The sequence below is a fragment of the Symphalangus syndactylus genome, chromosome 5 (genome assembly GCF_028878055.3).
Source record: "Symphalangus syndactylus isolate Jambi chromosome 5, NHGRI_mSymSyn1-v2.1_pri, whole genome shotgun sequence".
NCBI lineage: Eukaryota > Metazoa > Chordata > Mammalia > Primates > Hylobatidae > Symphalangus > Symphalangus syndactylus.
Window position 1 is genome coordinate 101,414,317 of NC_072427.2, and position 23,989 is coordinate 101,438,305.

A 23,989-nucleotide genomic window follows, 5' to 3' on the forward strand; every position below is an offset into this window, starting at 1 on the left:
CTGCCTAGAGTGTGTTTGTGTGTACATGTATGTGGTGGACACACATGTTTTTAACATGTTCAACAAATGAGGATTAAGCCTTGCCTCCCTCCGGCCTAATTTATCACTCTTGTGGCTTTGGCAATTTCACAGAAATGATATCCTTCCTTTTGTTTAGAGTCTGTCACACTGTAGTACATTTTCTAGGTGCCATTAGCCTTCTCATTTTGGAAAAATCCTATCCCTGATGATGATGAAGACCTCTGAAGACCTCACACTAATTATTCTACTGCCCTGGACTTCCCGTCTCTGCACACACCCGTGCTGCTCCCTCTGCCTAGAGCACTCCTCAGCTCTGCTTGGCCAACTCTATCTACTCTGAAAGGCCAACATCAAAATGCCACAACCCTCAAGAAGCCTTTGCCAGTCCTTAGCAGAAAATTAATTCCTCCCTTGTCCCTTTCTCCCTAGCTCTTGTTTCTTGCCTCTTCATGGTTTGCCTTGCCCAGAGCAGCTCATTCTCAGGAAATGTCTCAATGCTTTTCTTATTGCAGGCACATTAAAAATAAGAACAGTTATTTATTTGATCTTATAGTCCCTGTTAAGCCCAACAAAGTGCCTTGTGTATAATAGGCTCTCAATAATTATTTGTTAAATAAATTGTATTACATTTTATAAATGGCTACAAAGGAGAGATCATTGCCTTACATGGTTTACAAAAAAAACATTCTGTTGAGATAAAAATAGACAAACAACAAGAATTTAAGCTGAAAGGTTACTTCTTACACAATGAGGTTGTGTCGTTTTGGATATTTGGAACGCCTCTCAGAATTTCCGCTTCCTAAAGAGCCTGCTGCTCTAGCATTTTGCCCACATGCTAAAAGGCATCAGAATAGATTTTGATAAAACAGAATATTTTTAGGTGTTGTAATCAGCCTCGCTCTGCCAAATTCCTGGCCTTTGGTATGTGCTGCTGAGTAGTGTCAGCCGCTCACACGTACACACACTGACATTTACAAGGCACAAGGTAGGCTCCGCCAAGTTCAGAACAAAGCCCCCCTTTTGATTGGTTCACCAGAACTTCCTCAGATGCATTTATTGTTTGCTACTGGAGGAACTGACAGTCTGCTGGTACCGATTGAATTTCCATTCTTTTCTTCACTTCCATTCTTCTCTTCACTTGGGGAAGTGAAGTTGTGGACTCGTGAGATTATATACTCAACTGTGCAAGGGGGCCCTTGGGCCTCTCTGGCATTGACACTGATGGAAGCTACACATAGGAGTGGGGCTGCATTAGATCTTTCTGGTGTGAGATTTGTAGAAATGAAAGTGAACAGGGCTTCACTCCAAACATGTACTGAATGATCTTAGAAAGTTCCTTCCTGAAAAAATACTTTTACCTAAAAAGACAAAAACAAACGAAAAGAGAGCACTATTTTATTATTGCACGCCATGAAAAAGCCAGAGTATATTTAGTAACCTTTGGAATTCCACTGCCTTTTTAGATGGAGGAGCATCCCAAAAAAGGAGACAGGAGGGCGTTGTGTGTGCACATGTGTTTGAAAGAACCAAATCTCTATCTAGACAAAAATAGTAGATAGGTAGGTTATAGAAAAGAATTTCATAAAACTAAGCAGAATAAATTCTTTTTCCAAAATAGTGCTGTTTTTTTGAAAGGTGTCTCTTTTCACATTACTGAATATGGCTAACTCTGAGATTTGTAAGTGGCTACCCTTGGAGATGAAGTTATTGCTGAGAATTCAAATCACCTGCCTTAAAAGCTGATGTAGGGGCCGGGCGCGGTGGCTCACGCTTGTAATCCCAGCACTTTGGGAGGCCGAGGCGGGCGGATCACGAGGTCAGGAGATCGAGACCACGGTGAAACCCCGTCTCTACTAAAAATACAAAAAATTAGCTGGGCGCGGTGGCGGGCACCTGTAGTCCCAGCTACTCGGAGAGGCTGAGGCAGGAGAATGGCGTGAACCTGGGAGGCGGAGCTTGCAGTGAGCCGAGATTGCGCCACTGCACTCTAGCCTGGGTGACAGAGCGAGACTCCGTCTCAAAAAAAAAAAAAAAAAAAAAAGCTGATGTAGGATTTATGATGTATTGGGCATTATTTTCTCTTTAGGGGCAGTGATGATTGAGAATGTCAGTCCTTCTGCTCCCATAATGACCCTGGGAGTTAGGGGTGAACCCTGGGAGGTGCCAGACGGTCTATTCTGGCCATGTGCAAGAGAGCACATGCTCTAGTATTGCAGGCACTAAGGATTCTGGAAAAATGTAAACATGTGCATTACTTCTACTTTTTTTTTTTTTTTGAGACAGAGTCTCACTGTGTTGCCCAGGCTAAAGTGCAGTGGTGCAATCTCAGCTCACTGCAACTTCTGCCTCCTGGGTTTGAGCAATTCTCCTGCCTCCACCTCCCAAGTATCTGGGATTACAGGTACACGCCACCATGCCTGGCTAATTTTATTTTTAGTGGAGATGAGGTTTCACCATGTTGGCCACACCGGTCTCCAACTCCTGACCTTAAGTGCTTCGCCTATCTTGGCCTCCCAAAGTGTGCCTTCTACTTCTTAACCCTGAAGGACCATTCTTGCTTAAGAGCCGTCTTACCAAGGCATCACCACAGCCTCATTTCCGTAGCAGGGACTGCAGAACTTAACAATAATGGTTCTTCAGGGGTAAGAAGAACCATTCGTGGTTCATGACGCCAAGCACGAATGGAGAAGGATGGGCTCACTGTGCACTCAGGCCATCTGTTGATACCTGTCCCGTATCCCCATGGGCCTCTGCTGTGGCCCTCTGTGTCATGACAATGGGGTGCTGCTGGCTTCACCCTTTGCATTACAACAACAATAATACTTTACATTTTGTAGTGCTTCTGCTTTTCAAGAGGCATGCAGAGCTGGCTTTATCCCTTTCTCTCTCATTTCTGCCCCCATCAGATGAGGACTTGTGGTGCAGAGACTTGCTAAGGACACAAGGCTGGGAAAAGACTGAGTTGAGAGTGGTCCCTGTTCTCCTGATGGCTAACCCAGGGCTCTGTTCACTGTGTGTGGACACTCAGTATCCACAGCTGGAAGGGTCTGTCTTTAGGTGAGACTGAAACATTTCCATTTTTTTATGACAGTGGAAGAAAACATATACTATATTGCAAGAATAATAGTATTCAAGACATGACTGTGGAAGAAGCATCAAGATTATCATAGGACATTTCTATGTCTCTGAGGTATGTTGGAAGCCAGGCTTACAAATCTAGACTAGAAACATCTTAGAAGGACTTTATGATGTGCCCAGTCAAGTGAGGTGCTATTAACCGGAACAACAGCTGTTTGTTTGGTCCTTTGGACTATCCTGGGATCAGTTGATTCACTCTCTGGTTATGATGGTGACCAGATAACCAGATGATGATGCTCCTTCCAGTTATTTTGATTTTCTATTTGTTTAGCTCTGTAAGATTGGACTTTGTTTGGTTTGGGGATAGTTAGTCTATTCACTGGCAAACAGGAATTGAGAAAATGTACATTAAAAACTGGTTTCATGACTTACACATGATACTTTAATTTTAGAGATTTTAAAACTTAAGTGGGAACCAGAGACTAATCCAATTGTTTTTAGACAGTGAAAGGGTTTTACGTTCTGTTCAATTTATTCTTTCCCAATTTCTTGTCTATAAAACCAACATTTTTTTTTCTTTTCTTAAAAAGAAATCTTGGCCAGGCATGGTGGCTCACGCCTGTAATCCTAGCACTTTGGGAGGCTGAGGTGGGTGACCAGCCCGACCAATATGGAGAAATCCCGTCTCTACTAAAAATACAAAATTAGTTGGGCGTAATGGCGTATGCCTGTAATCCCAGCTACTCGGGAGGCTGAGTCAGGAGAATCGTTTGAACCCAGGAGGCAGAGGTTGCGGTGAGCCGAGATCATGCCATTGCACTCCAGCCTGGGCAACAGGAGCAAAACTCTGTCTCAAAAAAAAAAAAAAGAAAGTCTTTTGCTTATGTTGGTTCTGAACAAAACATAGATGTTAAAAATTGGCTTTGAAATTTTTCTGTCTAAATCTTCATTTGCACCATCTCTTCTGCCCTTAACTGACTGCTGGTTTTAGACACATGATTTCAAAAAGAAAATGGAAAAAATTCTAGTCTACTTCTGGAATAACCCACAGTGGAGTTTTTAATCTGCACATTAATGTGCTCTGACATTAATCTTCCTCTGTTTAAATTCTAAGCTCAACAAAGTTACTTTGAACAGTAGATATGTTTCCAAGCAACAATCAGAATGATAGTGGGTTCTTTTCAAGATCATTTAAGAAGAATTCATGCATTTGATAAGAAACCCACACCCCTTAGAAGTATTAGGTAGTGAGTAACTTAGGATCTCTCTGTGTCATGAAAGTGAACTAATGTTATCTTTTTTTTTTTTTTTTTTTTGAGACAGAATCTGGCTCTGTCGCCCAGGCTGGAGTGCAGTGGTGCTATCTTGGCTCACTGCAAGCTCCGCCTCCCAGGTTCACCCCATTCTCCTGCCTTAGCCTCCCCAGTAGCTGGGACTACAGGTGCTCGCCACCATGCCCGGCTCATTTTTTGTATTTTTTGTAGAGACGGGGTTTCACCGTGTTAGCCAGGATGGTCTCGATCTCCTGGACCTCGTGATCCGCCCACCTTGGCCTCCCAAAGTGCTGGGATTACAGGCGTGAGCCACCACGCCCAGCCGAACTAATGTATCTTAATGCTCTCTGAAGTTTCTAAACATGGCGAGTGGAGAAGAGATGGCTGAAATGTTCTGTATCATAACATTTTAGGCCCAACTGCATTTCTGTTGCCAACAATTCTTTCTTTCATTTTTGTGACTGAACCAGGTTCTAGAGTTGGCTCTGTGCCTAATGAACTGTATGAGCCTGGGAATATTGCTTAACTTCTCTGAGACTTTGTTTGGCTTTTTTTTTTTTTTTTAATTTTTTTGAGATGGAGTCTCGCTCTGTCACCCAGGCTGGAGTGCAATGGCGTGATCTCTGTCACTACAACCTCTGCCTCCTGGATTCAAGCAATTCTCCTGCCTCAGCCTCCCGAGTAGCTGGGATTACAGGTGTGCATTGCCACATCCGGCTAATTTTTATATTTTTTTAATAGAGATGGAACTTCACGATGTCGGCCAGGCTGCTCTTGAACTCCTGGCCTCAAGTGATCTACCTGCCTTGGCCTCCCAAAGTGTTGGGATTACAGGCATGAGTCACCGCGCCCGGCTGAGACTTTGTTTTCTACTCTATGAAATGGGTTTGGCCTAGTTGACATCTACGGTTATTTCTGAAGTTATTAAATTATTAAACTGTGTGTCTGTACTGTGATGTTCCACACAGTGGTCTTAGAATAGATTACTTACAGCTAAAAATTAAATGTGACAAGGGAAGTTAATTTCAAATTTAGAAGATTTTTCTCCTCAAATCTCATTCTACAGGATATTCATGAATTTCTTTTTTCTTAATTTAACCTAATATATGCCTGGGTTTCTACGTATATTAGTGTATTTATTCACAGTGTTGTGAATACTGTTGGTTAGTCTACTTTCTGTGTATTTCAGAAGCATTTACTCAGCTATTAGTCCTAAACTTCAAGATGAGTGACTTGTCTGCTTCTTGTAAAAGCATTGGCCTGTTCAATTAGATTGGTGAAAATAGCAATGACAAAACAACTGACTTAATAACGGATTATTTTTATTTTTCAACTAGTGGTTTTGGCATGTCAATTCACAGTTTGGTGTCCTTTTAGAGAATATAGCAATTTTTGGAAGCGAATGTCGACATTACACAGCTATAGACACTCCTTTGATGTTCTCGTAAGAGATACGCTATCTCTCTCTGGTTATGTTCATTTTAATTTCTTACAGACTGATCTGTTAAATTGGCTGAGAGCCATGTCCTCTTAGCGTTCAATTGCAGTGCTCATCCTGCTCCTGAAATTGCTATCCTCCTGTGCTGTGAGCAAAGACCATGTTAAAACAGATTGCCTTTTAGAGGATCATACTCTGACGATCAAGTTCAAGTGCTGAACAATATCAGTATTCACACTTCTTGATTGGATTCTTGCACATTTAAAAAAGTGACAGGGCTGTTAGGAATTTTGTGTGGAATTTTGGCTGTGTGTCCTTTATGGCAGAAGACAAGTTTATACTTTCAAATTATCTTAAGATGGGCAGGTACTTTGGATCCTCTGACTTTGAGGTAATCATTTGAACTTTCTCTACCTCAATCTCCTCCTCTAAAAATGGGATAATAATAGTATTTACCACATAAGTTCTTATGAGAATTAAATGAGTTAATTTGAGCATGGAACAATGCTTGGCCCAAAATAACATAGTAACAATATAAGTTGTGCTATTAGGATTATAAAGATATATATGTATATATGATGATTTTCACTACTGAGAAGAAAATCGTCTCCTTGTTCCTAGTCATATTTATAGTCTCATAAAGTTTTAGGGTTCCAAGAAATCATAAAGAGAGGGTAGTCCACTCTTTTGGCCAATGCTGGAATCTCCTGCAATCTTATAGTTACGTTAGGAGGTAGAGCAAACTCGTACAGCAGAATGCAGCTCACCACTGGTTAGCTAAATTAACTCTGCTTCTGGGGATCTAAGGAGCCATGTCGCCAATGTCTGATAATATGTTAAACCCAGATCATAAAGTGTGTGATGTTTATTGGACAACAAGATTTATCAAGAATCTAGATCAATTTGCTCAAATATGGGTCAGTTGGTGGGACACATATCCTCGTGAGTTTGGTAATATGAATAGTTTAGCTGACCTCCAAGTCTTTGGAGAAAGCAAACTAGAAAATGGAAATTCTATAAAAGTTCTAAGGAATGGGGCAGGAATATTACCAATCTTTGTAATCTCTCTCTGACAGTGGAAAGAGGAGCCAATTTTTAAAATGAAGGTTAGCTTCATATAATTGATAATGGTGCATGTTTTCCCAGAAGACGGAATATTTATTTCTATGTCGCTGTTTCCTGTTTGTGTATGCTTTGTCCCAAATCTTTTGGTTTCCTGAAATTTTCTTTAGAAAACCCAGATATCATAGCAATAATCCTCAAACCTCACAGAATCCTTCAAAAGTAACTTGAGGGAAAGAATCAAGCCCAAGTGGTTCAATACTTGATGGAAACTTGTGTACAGAGCAATGTCACTGCCAAATGAAAAAGAACTTACTCCAATCTACTCCATGTTTATTTAAAAGCACAATGATACTTTTGTTATCTAGAGGACTTTTTAAACTGAACTCATAATTATTTTTTACCAAGGTATAGTAAAAGGTGAATATCATTGTTAATTTATATTCTTATGCTTCTCTTTTAAAAATAATTTCAATGTTTATTTTATATTTTTCAATGTCCATTTTAGATTCAGGTGGTACATGTGCAGGTTTGCTACATGGGTATATTGCGTGATGCTGAGACTTGGGGTTCGAATGATCCTGTCACCCAGGTAGTGAGCATGGTAGCCAATAGGTAGCTTTTCAGCCCTTGCTCCTGTCCCTGTCTCCCCACTCTAGTAGTCCTCAGCATCGTTTCCATCTTTATGTTCTTGCATACGCAGTTCTGAGCTCCCACTTATAAGTGAGAATATGTGGTATTTGCTGTTCTGTTCCTGTGTTAATTGAGGATAATGCCTCCAGCTGCATCCAGGTTGAGAAGAGAATGTCAACATTACACAGCCATAGACACTCCTCTGATGTTCTCATAAGAGATACCCTATCTCTCTCTGGTTATATTCATTTTAATTTCTTACAGACTGATGAGTTAAACTGGCCGAGAGCCATGCCCTCTTAGCCTTCAATTGCAGTGCTCATCCTGCTTCTGAAAGCACGTTGGTGCAAAGGATAAGATTTCCTATCCATGTTGGTGCAAAGGATACGATTTTGTTCTCTTTTTATGGCTGCATAGTATTCCATGGTATATGTGTACTGCATTTATCTAGAGGAATTTTGACTCCCAACATTTTCAGGATTTTGTAACATAAAAGTCTATTTTAAACAGGTAGTGGGGTAGGAGTATTGTAACTCTGAAAGATAACTTCATCTTCACTTCTTGATATTTCCTTTGAGGGTTGAATAGAACTATTTTGTTTTCTTCTGCACAAGATCCCCCAAATTAATTTTCATATGTATTTTCATCGTTAGCCATTGGCTTGGAAGGTTTTAAAGTCATTCTGTGTCAACTTCAGTTAAATCCCACGAGACTCAGAGAAGCTGATCTGGCAGGGACTTGCTCCTGCATTTTTACAGATAAGTACATTAGGGCTCCGTGAGTTCCAGTAGCTGGACTACGGTCAAACAGGAAGACAGAATGGGCTCCTCCATCTGGGCCTTGTAGGACAACTCTAGATTTGCTTCTCACTACCCAGAAACTTTCTGCTCCCAGGTCATAGCAATTCCCATATCTAAGCATGACTTTCAGTTCATCTTTTCCCTTCTGTTCCACATTGAAAACATCAGGTACACCTGTAGACTCCATGGCCACAACAAACCTGGATCTCCTAGATCTGTCCATTTCCATTGCTAGTCAAAGGTGGTGTTTCTTGAGCCTCTATTGCACGTGATTTCTCACTGGGTATCTTGCTTTTATGTTCTCTGCTCCGTAAATTCCTGTCTCCATGGAGCAGCCGGAGTGATCTTTTTGATAGGCTCAGAGCCTTTTAAGAACTTCTCTTCCCACCTGGTAAAAAACCTCATTGCACAGCTCTGGCTTATCAAGCCCTCCATGCTGTGGCTGTGTTTGGCTCGCAGCCCTCCCTCTTCCACCCTCTCCCTTCCCTTCTTCACCCCTGCCAATGGCCTTATTTGTGTTCTTCAAAAAAAAAAAAAAAAAAAGTATGTTGAAATGCTTCCCTTCTCAAAGTTTTCACTAGCTCTTCATATCTTTCTGGAATGTTCTCCATAGATTGTCATATAGTTTTTTTTTTTTTTTTTTTAGATTGGCCCTACTTTAATATCACTTCTGCTTGTACAATAGCCTCTCAGTCACTTTCTATCATGTCACCCTATTTTGATTTCCAGTATAGTTATATATGTTATAAGCTACATTTATCACTCATATATTCCCTTAAAAATATTTATTTTCTGTTGCTCATCTCCCTACCTGCACACATTGTCGTGAGCAAAGACCCTGCTTGTCCTACTGATCTCTGCATTCTCAGTGCTCGGTGATATTTGTTGAATGAATGCAGGGCAATGCTATATCTATGCTTTGTCATTATCTTCTGACTCACTGCAAAGACAGGAGTCCCCCACGGGCAAGGAACATCCTAAGAGTAGTATGTACCTCCTGTTGTTATTGAGACATTTCAAAACATGTGAACATATTTACAGTGATGAAGTATACAGAATACTGCCTGCCACAGAAAAAGCTCCAAATAAGTATCAGCTGTTGTTATTGTAGGATGTATACATATTTTTATTTATATTCATATAGGTTTGTTATACATATAAAACAAAACATTTTATCAGTTTTTATTACTTACACATATCTACATTATATATGGTGTTAGGTATTGTTATTCTATTATTTGATAGAGTATCCAATAAAATATGTTACCAGATTTTGCAAAATACCATAAACTAGATGCCGACCACTTCTTTCTCACTGGCTCTATTTCAAGAGTCAGCCAGGGTTCTCTTTCTGGGAGTGTTAGTATTTCTTAGCTAAGCAGCTGCAGTACCTGCGGTTACTGAAATCGTCCTAAAGGTGGCAGCGGAGAGCTAAGGTTTGGAAAGTGCTCCTGTATTCTTGTATACATGCTAGGATAGGATTTGAAGGGGGTGAGAAAAGTTATTTCATGGGCCTGTTTTTGCATCTTCAAAATTCCTTTCATCATTATTATTGTTGGGAAGGGGTGTGTCATATGTCGGGAAGCTGCTCAAATGCACATGATATCTGGGAAGTGGCAGCCCGCTGTTATTCATGAAACCTCAGGCAACGTGAGAGCATTAGAGTATTCATCCAGATGCAGGGAAGTGGAACTGCTGGTGAGGTGAGATTGAGGGCAGGTAAAGGGAAGAAAAGGGCTTGGTTTTGGATGGGCACTTTCTTGGTTCCGAGGACTTCTTGATCTGTGGAGAGGGGTACAGGCAGGGGAGGTCAAAGCTGAGCCCTCTAACTGGCGGGGCCAGGGCAGGGCCCCTCTCGTCCGGGTCTAAGGCAGTAAACTCCTGGAACAACCTCATACAACATCCATCTGCTTATTTAAATAACAAGCGGATTCTATGATGTCTCTGTGTACAAATCAGATTCTCTGGGGAATAAGGAGACTAGAAACATCATGAACGATTTTCAGACATTTTCTTGAACTAAATCTGAAATACTTCATACTGACCACGAGATGACAGTATTGCACCACTAAATGCTTACACCGCAAGATTCCATCTTGTAAGCTCTTAGAAATCTAACCCCAAATCACTGTGCTTCCCACTCGCAGCAGTCATTGGAATTATGCTTATAAACGGCAATTATTCTTTATTTGCACTTTTTTTCATAAATAAGGAATACATTTTTTTGCCAATAGTGGCTACTGTATGTATACTTTGGTTATTGTCTTGGGAAAATGGGTGTTGAAAAAATTGAATTGTCTGTGACTCTGCACATTTTATAATCTAAAATTTGTGAATAAAATTAATCAGCATGTGAGTTAAAGTGCACTGTTCCTTCAGCTAGAACTGCAAGACCAAAAAAACCCCATAAAAGTGTTTGGTTTATAATTTACTGTTTTTAATCTATGGTCTATAGTAAGATTTTCTAAAAGCATGAAACAGAATGGTTCTAAAATATGGTTTTATATAGTTTACATATTTATAACCATGTCTATCTAAAATAGCTCTCTAATGCATTTATGTGGTTGAAGAGTTTGAAAATGTGATTATCAAATGAAATAATGTATGTAAAATATCCAGCTCAAGCCTCACACATGGCAGGAATCATAATAAATAGAGGCTCTTGTTTCATTTATTAAGAAGAAATCATAAATTAGTGGATAAGTGCAAAAATCCTTTGCTGCTATGGAACAGGAGAGACCAAACAGTGAAATATCATAGAGTGAGTTGCCTCTTATGCCTTTCTAGTTGAGTAGTCAGAGAATAAAAACTACTTAAGGTTCTACCCTTCCACAGACACTGCAGATGAAAGTGTTCGGCAATTAACCGTGAATGACTTTCAGGAACAGCAAATCCATGCCTTTCTATGTACTCAACTTGGATTACAACTGTAGTGCAAATTTAAAAGAACACTTCTGGGGACAGTTTTTCCCAGGATCTATTTACTGTCTCATTTTTTTCTTTTTTTAATTGTTAATTTATTTTATTTTTGAAAAATATTTTAATGTTTATTTTAGGTTCAGGAGTACATGTGCAGGTTCGTTATATAGGTAAACTCATGACTCAGGGGTTTGGTGTACAGATTATTTAATTACCCAGGCACTAAGCATAGTATCAGATAGTTTTTTCTCCTCTGAACCTCTCCCTCTTCCCAGCCCCCACCCTCAAGTAGGCCTCAATATCTGCTATTTCCCTCTTTCTGTCCATGAGTTCTCATTATTTAGCTCCCACTTATTAGTGAGAACATGTGGTATTTGGTTTTCTGTTCCTCTGTTAGTTTGCTGAGGATAACAGCCTCCAGTTCCATCCATGTTTCTGTAAAGGATGCGATCTTTTTCTTTTTCATGGCTGTATAGTATTCCATGGTCTATATGTCCCATGACTATTTTCTTTGATAGCCTCAGAACAATAAAACATTCAGTACCCACCGCAACCCTTGTAGCTACCAGACCCATTTGCGTGATCCAAGCATAACAGTTAAAGATGAATGGCCTTAATGCCTGGGGTCATCCAACTTTCACCATTTTCTATTTTAGACTTTTTCCTCCTCCTAACAGGCATAGATGGGATGAATTCCTTAATTAAACAAGATCTCTTGTTTGAACCAGTTTAGACTGCAATCATTCATCAAACTTTTCTTTCCTCCCTCCCTTCCTCTCTTCCATTCTCCCTTCACCTTCTCTCCTTCCTTCTCTCTCTTTTTTCTTTCCTGCATCCCAATGTCTTGTTACTTACTGTATTCTGTTAAGTTTAGGTACAAACAACAGAAGCGAGTGCTTTATTTAACTCCTTATTTCCTGTTATGGGCTGAATTCAACCCAGTCAACACCTTAATCTTGGACGTCTAGCCTCCAGAACTGTGAGAAATAAATTTCTGTTGTTGAAGTGACCCTGTCTCTGATATTTGTTATAGTAGCTCTAGCAAACGTACACATCCCCTTAGATTCTCTCTCTCTTTTTTTTTTAAAAACGCGGAACACTTTTAGGAATGTGCATGTCATCCTGGCGCAGAGGCCATGCTAATCTACTCTAAATTGCTGCTGAAGCAAGCACTCCTGTTAGATTTTTCAACCCCCCACATTTTCCAAGACTTCTTAAAATACTGGCTTTTCAGACCTTTGGGTCTCATCCCTGCTGTTGCTACACTCCACCACTGCAGCGCATTTGACAATAGTGACTGCGTTTGTGTGAACGTTAGCAGATACTACATCCCAATATTTTTGAACAGTTTCACTGCACTCCTACCAGGTACAGCACATTCATTAATTTTAATATTTACTATCACATTGGGACCTAAGAAGTTATCAGGAAACGGAATAAACTTAAAAATGGTGCATAGGAGAAGAAGTCAGAAGACTGTGACCACAGAGAAAATTTTAGCCTAAAGCCTTCTTATACTGTTGTGCTAGCAGAACGTTTCTCCCTCAATAAATAGGTATGTGTCTTTAGGGCTTCTTCAAATTCTGGTGTTTGAGTGAAAATATTGAAATACTGTAGATGGCACCATGACATTGCACATGACTGTTTTAGAACAAAGCCACTGTGTCGTTATCTCCCTCCCCCATTTTTTTTCCTTTTTTTTCTTAGTGGATAAATTACTGGAATCTTTCAAGAATGATCATTTATGATTAAAACTTGGAAAAGGAATTATGCCCATTTTTTTCATGTTTACTCTCATGGCCTGTGCTACAAAGCACTAGTCAGTAACCTCCCCTTGAAAAGTCTTTGGATACGTACATCATTATTCTAGCTACCAGCACTTGGTGAATTCCCATGTTAAACTCAACGTGTTTTGAAATTAAACCTCAGAGATGTTCCCAACCTTCTTTTATGTCCCTAGAGATAAGTTTACCAAAAGTTAACAAAGAAATAATTGTTCTCAGAACTTATGGCAGCAAAGTGATGAGATGTAGAGTTGCTTTAAGACCGAGGCACAAATGGTGCTCTGTGGCAAACATAAAGAAACTGTTCAACAATTACTGTTTTCAGCAAATGTAAAACTCTAAACCGGGGCCAGCAAACTTTTTCTGTATGGGTCCATCCAGATAGTAAATATTGTCAGCTTTATGGGCTACACGGTCTCTGTCCAAGCTACTCAAAGCTGCCATTTTACCCTGAAAGCAGCCATAGACAATACATATACAAACGGGCATGGCTGTGTTCCAGCAATACTTTATTTACAAAAACAGGTGGCAGATTTGGTCCTGAGCGAGAGTTTGCCATCACCTCCTCAAACCCAGGCTTGCTTTCCCTCTAAAGAAGGCTCTCTCTTGTGGTGATTCCTCAAAGACCTAAAGACAGAAATACCATTTCACCCAGCAATCCCATTACTAGGTATATACCCAAAGGAAGAAATATGTTATCATTCTGTTATACAGACACAGGCACACATATGTTCATTGCAGCACTATTCACAATAGCAAAGACATGGAGTCAACCTAAATGCCCATTAATGATAGACTGGATAAAGAAAATGTGGTACATATACACCATGGAATACTATGCAGCCATAAAAAGGAATGAGATCATGTCCTTTGCAGGGACATGGATGAAGCTAGAGGCCTTAGTGTCCTTAGCAAACTAACACAGGAACAGAAAACCAAATACCACATGTTCTCATTTATAAGTGGGAGCTAAATGATGAGAACACAGAGACACATAGAGGGGAACAAGACACACTGGGGCCTAGTGGAGGGTCGTGAGTGGCAGGAGGGAGAGGATCAGGAAAAATAATCAATGGGTACTAGGCTTAATAACCTGGGTGATGAAATAATCTGTACAACAAACCCCCATGACACAAGTTTACTTATGTAACAAACCTGCACATACATCCCTGAACTTAAAATCTTAAAATAAAAGTTAAAAAAAGAAACCTCTTTCTGCATTAGGTTTGAATGCCTAATACACACATTTTCCCTCCCCTGCCTTTTAAAACTTCATGATGATGCTTTCCCCATATGTTTCAAGCATGATCTTGTGTCATCTTTTTTGGAGGTAAAATGTTGGGTTGAGTAGGTTAGGAAACTGACTTGTGAGTGTGACATTGGAGATGGATCTAACCATGATGTTGGCCTGGACATACCTCATTTCTTCCCATGGGACCCATCTGATTTGATTCAACTTTAGGAATAAGAGTTCAGATTTGGGATTGTGCTTGGTTTGGAGCTGGCCTGGTAAGCATGAAAATGCTCTTCAGTTATCTTGGAGCTAACTCATGGGTATGTTAACCAAACAGAAACCAACTTAGGAAGTAAATTATAGTAGTAATTGTATTAGAGGTAAAGCGTATACACAGTTATGAACAGTGCCCTGTGTCCAAAAAAATGCATTACATAATTTTCAAAAATGTAATGCATTTATTAACATATTTATCCATAGTCAGGTTCCACAGGAGCTAATTCTGAATATGGTTCACTCAAGGCCACTCTGCCCAGGAAGTTGGGCAGAAGGGATCAATTGCCTTAAGAGGCATTGATCTGCTAGGTTCTTTCTTGCCTATCTAGACTTGAGCAGACTCCAGAAGAATAAAGCCAATAATTTCTAGGAATTCAATCTTGTAAACTTCTGGGTCAGGTAAAGATAGTAGGTTGCTGTTGATAGTTTTTGGCCTCATTTGAATTCTAAGCTTATGAGAACACTGTAGTTGTGAAATACTTTAGCATGAAGCCGAAGCTGGTGAAGGAAGGGTACCTTTTCTCTCCCACAAAAATCCTCTCCAACTAGATTTGATATATTTTGCATGGATTAATTCATAAACAATTGCTATTGCCCATATATATGGAAGCCATGATAGCCAACTGACTGAAAAGTAGGCTGAAATCTGCAGGTGGCCCTCAGGTTTTGACCCACTGTCATTTGAATTCCTGCTTTGTGTCAGCTCTTATAGGGAATAAGACATTCCAAAGGGTTACCCACACAATAAAGGACTTTGTCCATTTTCATGTGTTTTGGCCAGTTTGAAAATCTTATTGCGTGGTCTGGGCTACACAAATAGACAAAAGTAAATAGAGAAACCTGCTTCATGGAATAGCTTTGGAAACTGTGGTTGCTAAGATATAGATAGGCTTTAAGTAGAGAGAATTTCCGTTATAAATACACTAAAAGGATCAGAAAAGTGAATTTACATGAAAAACATACACTGAGTGTTTGGAAAGTGCTTTTTCTATACATGGTGTGTAAAACGCAGATCAAGGGAACTCTTTGGGGGAAGACGAGAATTTGCACAAGGTGTTGGGGTGAAAAATATTGCTAACTTGTTTTAATTATTGGCTGAAACTTGATGGAAAGAGGAAAAAATCCTCCAGATGATACAGAGTAGACCTTTCTTCTCATGCTCCATAGAGGTCTTTCGGGAAAAATTTCCCATTTCTCCTCCTCATGTTTGGAAAACCTTGGGTGTGTATTTTCACTGTGTATTTAACCTTTTTTCCTGGCTTCTAGAACTGTGCTGTCCAATATGGTAGACACTGGCCATGTGTTGCTTTTGAGCACTTAAAATGTGGCTACTGTCGCCGAAAAACAGAATTGTTAATTTCATTGAATTTTAGTTAATTTAAATTTGAAGAGGCACCTAGGGCTAATGGCTATAGGGACAGTACAGGTAGAGGACATTTCCATCATCACAGAAAGTTCTGTTTAGACAGCGCCCTGCTCTAGAGGGTGACCAGACAGTAATTTTTGCTCATAAGACTTGTTTTTAATATTGAAGATTTAGTTTTCTCCCAACTGATGAAGTTTAGGGAAAAATGCTAAGAAGATGGCATTCAGATCTTATTAACATTTTCTCACTACTTATTTTTTCTCTCAGTTCTGAGTAATTCTCTCTATTTTTATCTATACCATATTATATTTAGTTCCTTCTAATGTAATTAAATAAAAATATCTTAATTTCAGAAAACATTTCTTTAATTAGTTGTGCTTGAAATGTCCTTACTAATCCTTACTGTAATAACTGAATGGCCAATTTCATAGCCTCAGTGGGAAAAACAAAAAAGAGAAAGACCTGTGTTCTTGATCTGTGCCAAACAGGAAAATACTGTGGTTCAGCAATAGAAAATGAAGAGGGAGGAAATGTTTTAGGTCATCAAATGGGGTCAGAAATACTCATGTCAATGTACTTTTGCTGCTCTCGCGAATTTCTCAAAAGGGTATCTGTAAATACCTAATTCAGGTTTTTTTGGTTTCACTTTAAGTACATATGAACTTCTGGAAAGGGCGACATTTATATATTTTTTTCACTGTGGTTTACAATCCGGTGTAGGTATATTTCAGGATGCCACTCACGATTTCAATATGGTCATAGAATTATTCAGAAAAAGCTAATTGAAAGCAAAATGCATTAAAATGACTAGGATTAAGCTTCCCACAGACACCAACTGTCTGTTTTGTCCCCACCGTAAACACAAGTGCCCCAGAAGTGCTTGTGCTGAAGTTGGCCTCTGTTGAATAATGCATTTAAATGTGAAAGTTTTTGTATTATTATAGGGTAAGAAATGTTGCAATTGCAAAAATGTTGGGGACTAGAGCCATCTCTGGGAGGTTTTCCTAGGACGTAAGCTCTACTGTTTCGGAGTTCAGGGAGTGGGGCAGTGACCTGCTTAAAGAGCTCCCAGGGTAAAGGCCCAGGGTCCTGGCTTCTCCTTGGGACTGTTTCCTGGGTCACAGAAAGGCTTCTGAAAGGGAGACCCAAGTGTCAGAGATGGGCAGCTTGAACTGTCCCTGCTGGTGTTTACAAGAGACACTTGACTTTGATGGAAAGCAGAGGGAGGACAGCAAGAGGGAGCCGTTCTCTGTGTCCACATCAACACGCTTTCCCCCTTCCTTGCCCTTTATCTTGTCTCATCCTTACCTTGTTGGAAAAACACATTGGCAACATCACACCCCACTCAAAAGGTTGCCAACACCTTCTCCCAATAATAGCGATCAACATATATAATAGACTTCAGCTGTCTTTTTGGGAGATCTGGCAACAAACTTAACTGAAAAAAGTCAGATTTTTACAAAGAAACACTGCTTTATTGCTTAAATGTGGAAATAATACAGAACACCAGCTAAGCTAATAGCTTTCTGAGAAAGAAAGTTCAAAGTGTCCATTGCTACTTCAATAACACATACATAAGTGGAAGGTGACAAAAAAGGTGAATACGTAAAGAGGGGCCCTCATGTGTCGGCAAATTGTTGCTATTCTGAGCTCTCCACTTGCAGCAATTATCTGACTGTTGTCGGAAGAAGCTAAGAAACAATCCTCCAGCCCTCCCATAATGCCCTCTCCAAACAAATGAAAACACAGTGCAATTGGCTTTTCAGTGTTTGCTCCCAACCTGCCCTTTCCTGTGTTTCTCCCTGAACATGATTCTTTACTTCGTAGGTCATCCTCTCACCCTTGCATTCTTTGTGTATATTACTGGCTAGCTGCCAATCAGCAATGGACACCTCCCAGAGTTCTGGCAGACCTGGCTTGTGAAGTTAAGCAGGGCTTGGTGAATTTAGCTCATTTGACTGAGATGTGAGAGCAGTGAAGTGATGTATGTAGAGAAAGGCACAGTTCTCCAGAGCTCTTGAGAATCCTTAAAAGAAATATATGTTCCTTACAAGTTTTCATTGTAAGTTTGGTGCACATTTCTAAGGCAGCTGGGGAATCATACAGCAGCTCATCTTTTTTTCTTTTTCTTCTTCTTTTTTTTTTTTAATAGTCTATGGACTAATTAAGCTCTGAAAACCCATTAAAACACAAGTAGGCCATGATTTCAACACTTCTAAAGAAAAAAAAGAGGCAGATTTTTGAAGTCTTGTTTTCTCTGGCTCTGCCTCTAAAGCCTCAAAAACATTTTATAATAAGTGGATAAAACTCCACTGAGGGGTTGGGCGTGGTGGCTCATGCCTGTAATCCCAGAACTTTGGGAGGCCGAGGTGGGCAGATCACTTGAGGCCAGGAGTTCAGGACCACCCTGGCCAATGTGGTGAAACCCCATTTCTACTAAAAATACAAAACTTACCTGCGTGGGGTGGTTTGCACCTGTAGTCCCAGCTCCGTGGGGGCTGAGGCCCAAGAATTGCTTAAACTCTGGAAGCAGAGGCTGCAGTGAGCTGAGATTGTACCACTGCACTCCAGCCTGGGTGACAAAGTGAGACCCTGACTCAAAAACCAACCAACAAACCAACCAACCAACCAACCAACAAAATTTCACTGAGGACAGAAAATCCACCTCCCCAACCCCAATCATTTTGTATTTACTGGGACCCTTGTCTCTTTTTACTTCTGAGTTTATGGGGAGCCTCTTTTAAATCCCCCCAGCTGCTCAAATTTTATATAGGGAAGGGAGGTGGGAACTATTCAGTCCTAGAAGAATAAAGTTTAAACCCCTGTGAATCTCAAATTATAAATAAATGAAAGGACACCTATCTGTCAATTCTGAGTTTCCCAACTGGATCAGTTGTGACTTTTATTTCCTTTGCACCTGCCTCTCTCCTCCTTTTTTTTTTTTAATTGTATCCAAATACAGCCAGCCAGGTTTCTGAAAGGATATTATTTTTTATTTTTTGAGATAGAGTCTCACTCTGTTGCCCAGGCTGGAGTGCAGTGACATGATATCGGCTCAAGGGCAACCTCTCTCTCCCGGGTTCAAGTGATTCTCCTGCCTCAGCCTCCTGAGTAGCTGGGATTACAGGCATGTGCCACCACACCCAGCTAATTTTTCTATTTTTAGTACAGGTGGGGTTTCACCATGTTGGCCAGGCTGGCCTCGAACTCCTGACTTCAGGTGATCTGCCCACCTCGGCCTCCCAAAGTGTTGGGATTACAGGCGTGAGCCACCGCGTTTGGCTGCTGAAAGGATATTAACATATTCAGGCTTCAAGTTTGTGAACAAGCAGCTCCCCACTTCTAGGCTCACTTAAGAGAACTGTGAAAGTATCCTGATTTGCTGTTCTATTACACTGATGAAAGAGCAGGAGGCAAAGATAGCTGGGCTTTGTGAAGTGGAGCAGCTAGGAAATAGAGGTGGGTTAGCCTACTTCACGGACAGTGTGGGCCTGACATTTCTTGCTTGTCCTTCCATATTCTCATCCTAATAACTAGAAGTGGGCTCTCTCTGCAGGCCACCTTGTTGCAGCAAGAGCTATCATAAGGCATTGAGCTGCCTGGATTTTTTAAGTCTCATATATCCTGTCTGTAGCAGATTGCAAAATCTGGTGTCGATCCTATACCCCTTCCTTGTGTCTACCCTCCTTGTAATGTGCCCTTGTAGCTCCTTCCGTCAAAAGGTAGAATCTGTTTTCCCACCATTTAAATTTGGGCTGATCTGCTTTAGTTTTTAGTATGGGGTAGAAGGACCAATGAGCCGGTCAAGCCCAGGCTTCTGCAGGAGGCTGAATTCCACCATGACCGTTACTCTTGGGTAATTTCCTTGCCTTCACTGTGGTTGGCACTTGTGAATATGATGAGCTATTACTCTTGTGATTATGTTATATTATATAGCAAAAGGGATTTTGCAGATATAACCAACTTTCCAAATCTGTTGAGCATAAGATAGGGAGGTTATCTGGGTAGACCTGACCTCATCACATGAGTTCTTTAAATCTGAGTCCAGTGGTCAGAGACAGAGGCAGTCCAAGGTCTGAAACCACCCAACCAACAAAACTTCACTGAGGACAGAAAATCTGCCTCCCCAACCCCAATCATTTTGTATTTGCTGGGACCCTTGTCTCTTTTTACTTCTGAGTTTATGGGGAGCCTCTTTTAAATCTCCCCAGCTGCTCAAATTTTATATATGGAAGGGAAGAACTTGACATACCCTGACTGTCTTGGAGATGGAGGGAGCTTTGTGATAAGGAATGTGGGTCATCTTTAGTGGCTGAAAGTGGCCTCTCACTGACAGCCTGCAAGGAATCAGGGACCTCAGTCCTACAACCACAAGTAACTGAATTCTGCTAACACCAAGAATGGGATTGGAAGCAGATTTTCACCCCCAGAGCCTCCAGCTAAGAACTTAGCCCAGGTGACACCATAATTTCAGCCTCATGATACCCAGGGTAGAGAACCCAGTCCTATTGCACTAGACTTCTGAGTTATAGAACTATGAGCTAGTAAATGAGTGTTGTGTTAAGGTGCTAAGTTTGTAGAAATTGTTATGCAGCAACAGAAAACCAACATAGCCCCAAAAGACCTCATACACTTCTATTCTCTCTCTTGGAACCTTGGCAAGATCAGGAAGCCATGCCCAGACTAGCCTTCCGGGGAATGAGAGATCAATGAAGCAGCACCGAGGAGCCCCCACTGAAGCTGGCCAACTTCCAGAAGCAGGGCCACCTGACTAACCCACAGTTGATCACAGATGCCTGAGGGAGTTCAGCCGAGTATAGAACCACACAGTGTATCCCATTCTGACTTGCTGACTTCCAGAACCATGAGTTATGCAAGTGATTGTTGTTTGGGCCATTATGCTTTGGGTTGGTTTGTTACAGAGCAATATCCAATTGATATAAAGTCTGTCTTTATAAGCAGACAACAAACTTGTCTTAATGCTGAGTGTGCACACTGCCACATTTAGAAAGGTTGGAACTGATGATTCTTCAGATAGAAAGCTTTTGTTGACTCATGATGAGACCCACCCATTTCAATGAGGTACTTAGGCAGCACACCATCACAGAGCTGATCAAAGCTGTGGCATGGGATCAGTCGGGATTATTCCATGGGTCATATCAGAGTTCCTCACTGCCCCTTCACTTCATGTAAAAACAATTCATTTATAAACTTCTTTTTATAATCAGGAGCTCCAGGTAAATTATTTTACCAACTCACCTTTTCACCATTATAAATATGATTGCAAACTATAAATAAAATATTTTTAAAAAGTTGTCTTGCCAAATTTCTGATTATAGTTGAAAGCAGACATGCCGTGGCAGACAACAGATATAAAAAGCAAAGATGAAAACATTTCAGTGGTGTACTCATGCTGTCAGAGTTTAAAACTTATATTTATAAATATGTGCAATATGCCTCTGTGTGGAGTCTAAACTGTTTTCAGTGAACTCAGCCTGTTTGCAAACTTGGATTTCTTCTTCGGGGGGGCTACTGTCTACTTTATATTCCTAAGATAATCAGGCAGGTGTGTGAAACAAATGTGAGTGGCTCAGTTTCATTTTGAACTCCTGATATGGATATTAGGGATCTTGGACTTAGAAGGTTTGATTGCTATAGTATTTCAGTAATAGGAGGTCTGCAATGGCATCCAATGTTAATACCCTCTCCCAGGAAAGATGATAATGGCTTTTCTCCATGCTTAAATGAACCAAGAAATGATAGAACAGACATCTGTGGATGGAGGTTGCTGCAAAATTAGTGTGAAGGAGAAAAAGAATCAGCAATAGGGCTGCTGTTGCTGGGAAGGGGGTGAATGAACCATTTCTAAATGAACCAAGAAATGTTAGAACAGACATCTGTGGATGGAGATTGCTGGAAGATTAGTGTGAAGGGGAAAAAGGATCAGCAATAGCGCTGCCGTTGCTGGGAAGGGGGTGGGGAGAGGCTGTTGCAGAGGAAGACTAAACAGTGACGAGTTAATGGGTACATCACACCAGCATGGCACATGTATACATATGTAACAAACCTGTACATTGTGCACATGTACCCTAGAACTTAAACTATTATTAAAAAAAAAAAAACCAGTGGCTTTCAAAGGACAGCAATCAGGCTACCAAAAGGTTACACGGGCAAAACTCCTGTGTGTGAGAAAAATGGGGTTGCGGGGAGTGGGTAGGCAACTTAAGTCAAAACATTAGTGACCCACAGAGAAAAGGAAGAGCAAAATGTAAGCTGTGGGTGGAGGAAATACATGTTCAGGTTCAACTGTAGAGAGGTCCACAAGTGCATCACTGGTTCCTTTATCATGAGACCTGCATGTATGTCCCAGGAAGAGGCAGTTATTGGATGTTTAGGGTACATGATGGGATTTTCAGCTGGAGACTGTTGTGGATGCTTAGCCGAGAAACAAAGCCAATGTTATCTAAGAGGAATTCTGCTACAAACAGGGAAATGGAAGACCACACAATTTGTGTAAACAATATCGCTGCTTATTCTTAATGTTTTTGTTTGGGAGACATAATGAGTAGAGCACAAGTTGACCCCAGTGAAGCTTCAATATTGCGCAATCCTTATTCTGGAGGTACCTGGGTATTACCGACAAGCAAAATTTTATCTAGAGGCAGACAGAGGATTTTGAAAGACATTTGGGAGAAGGGAATAATGGTCAAGTCTGAGACTCAGCAAAAGTCAAAGTTTTTCTTGTTCAGGCAGAGTCTTTCCCTCTGAGGAGTGGAGAATCTCAGATGATTTGGGTGCACATACTGGATATGTGCTGGTGATCCTTTCTGTCATCTTGGGAAACGTTGTTTACACAAGTTCCCTTATCCCTACCTGTGGCCCCCCTGCCAGTCCCTTTCATGCTTACATCCACTCCTCCTACCTACAGCCTTCTTTTTTTCTGGGCGAGGGAAGAGTAACTTAGTAAACTGGTTCCCAGAGAGGGAAGTTGATAGTGATGTCCCCAACCCACAGTCTTCTGCCTTTGTGAATCCCCTTCACATATGCAGTCCATCCTAGGAGATGCTACGTGACCTGGGACATCCCTTGATGCCAGCACATGCTGTATTATCTTTGGGATAATCTTTGTATTATCTTTGGGAATTCACACTAGACCTTGTGTGCTCCTGCTTTGTTCATCAGTGACCCTCAGCACACATCACAGTGCCTGGCACACAATGGCACTGAAATACCATTTAATAAAAGGCACTAACTATGACAGCACACGTAGAACTATACAGCCATTCAAGTAAATATTTTTCCCATTCTCTTTAACACAGGACATGAAATCTTGAAGAGACAATAGTCCCTGGGCATTCTACTTCTGTGCAGCAAGTAGGGCTAGAAATAGCCATTGTCCAGCCCTGTACCTCAAAGGCAGCAGGAAGCCAAGTGTCACCATCTGTGATTTAGCTCACGTCCTAGAACAAAACGGCAGGAGAGGCTGGGTGGCTGATGAAAGCAAGTATCTTGTCTCAAGTTCAAAGCAATGCTTTTCTGACCTGCTAGGTTTCTAGGAGTGACACGTGCCACCCAGGGACTCTGGACAAGTTGCCTTGCATGTCACCACCTCTGTGTGGGGTACCAGCTACTGGCAAGGTTCATGGCTGCAGGCACAGGCTGTGCAGTCCTAGGGTGCTCTGCAGAGTTCCCAGACAGCTTGCAGGTGGCTCCAGGGACTGCTCACTTCTCTTTTTTTCTCGTTTCTCTCTAGCCCTATGTCATGAAGGGACTGCTCACTTCTAAGCCAGGTGTGTATTTTGTTTCCTGGCCAAGCCATTGTTTCATAAAACTTTAAATTTAGGGACATATAAGGACACAGAGAGAATGAGGCAGCATCATTCCTGAAACGGGATATTTTCATGGGCAGTATAGATGTCTTCATCAGATAGCTGCTTCCAACAGATTGTGAGTATGGGACATATAATTAGTACACAGAATATGGCACTTTTTCAGAAATTGGATATTTATATATTCCGGCTCCATTACATAGTATCTGTGTGACCTTGGGTTGCTCAAGCTCTATAAGCTTCAAGTTCTTTATGTGTAAATTGAGCATCATAAT

At 40.9% G+C, this 23,989-nt stretch overlaps 1 protein-coding gene and 1 pseudogene across 1 annotated transcript in view; one reads left to right on the top strand and one right to left on the bottom strand.

Annotated features, from left to right (window-relative positions):
* The window catches only part of N6AMT1 (N-6 adenine-specific DNA methyltransferase 1), a 245,331-nt gene that overhangs the window by 145,524 nt on the left and 75,818 nt on the right, over positions 1-23,989 (top strand). The window lies entirely within an intron of this gene.
* LOC129483640 (uncharacterized) lies at positions 12,311-12,410 on the bottom strand (annotated as a pseudogene).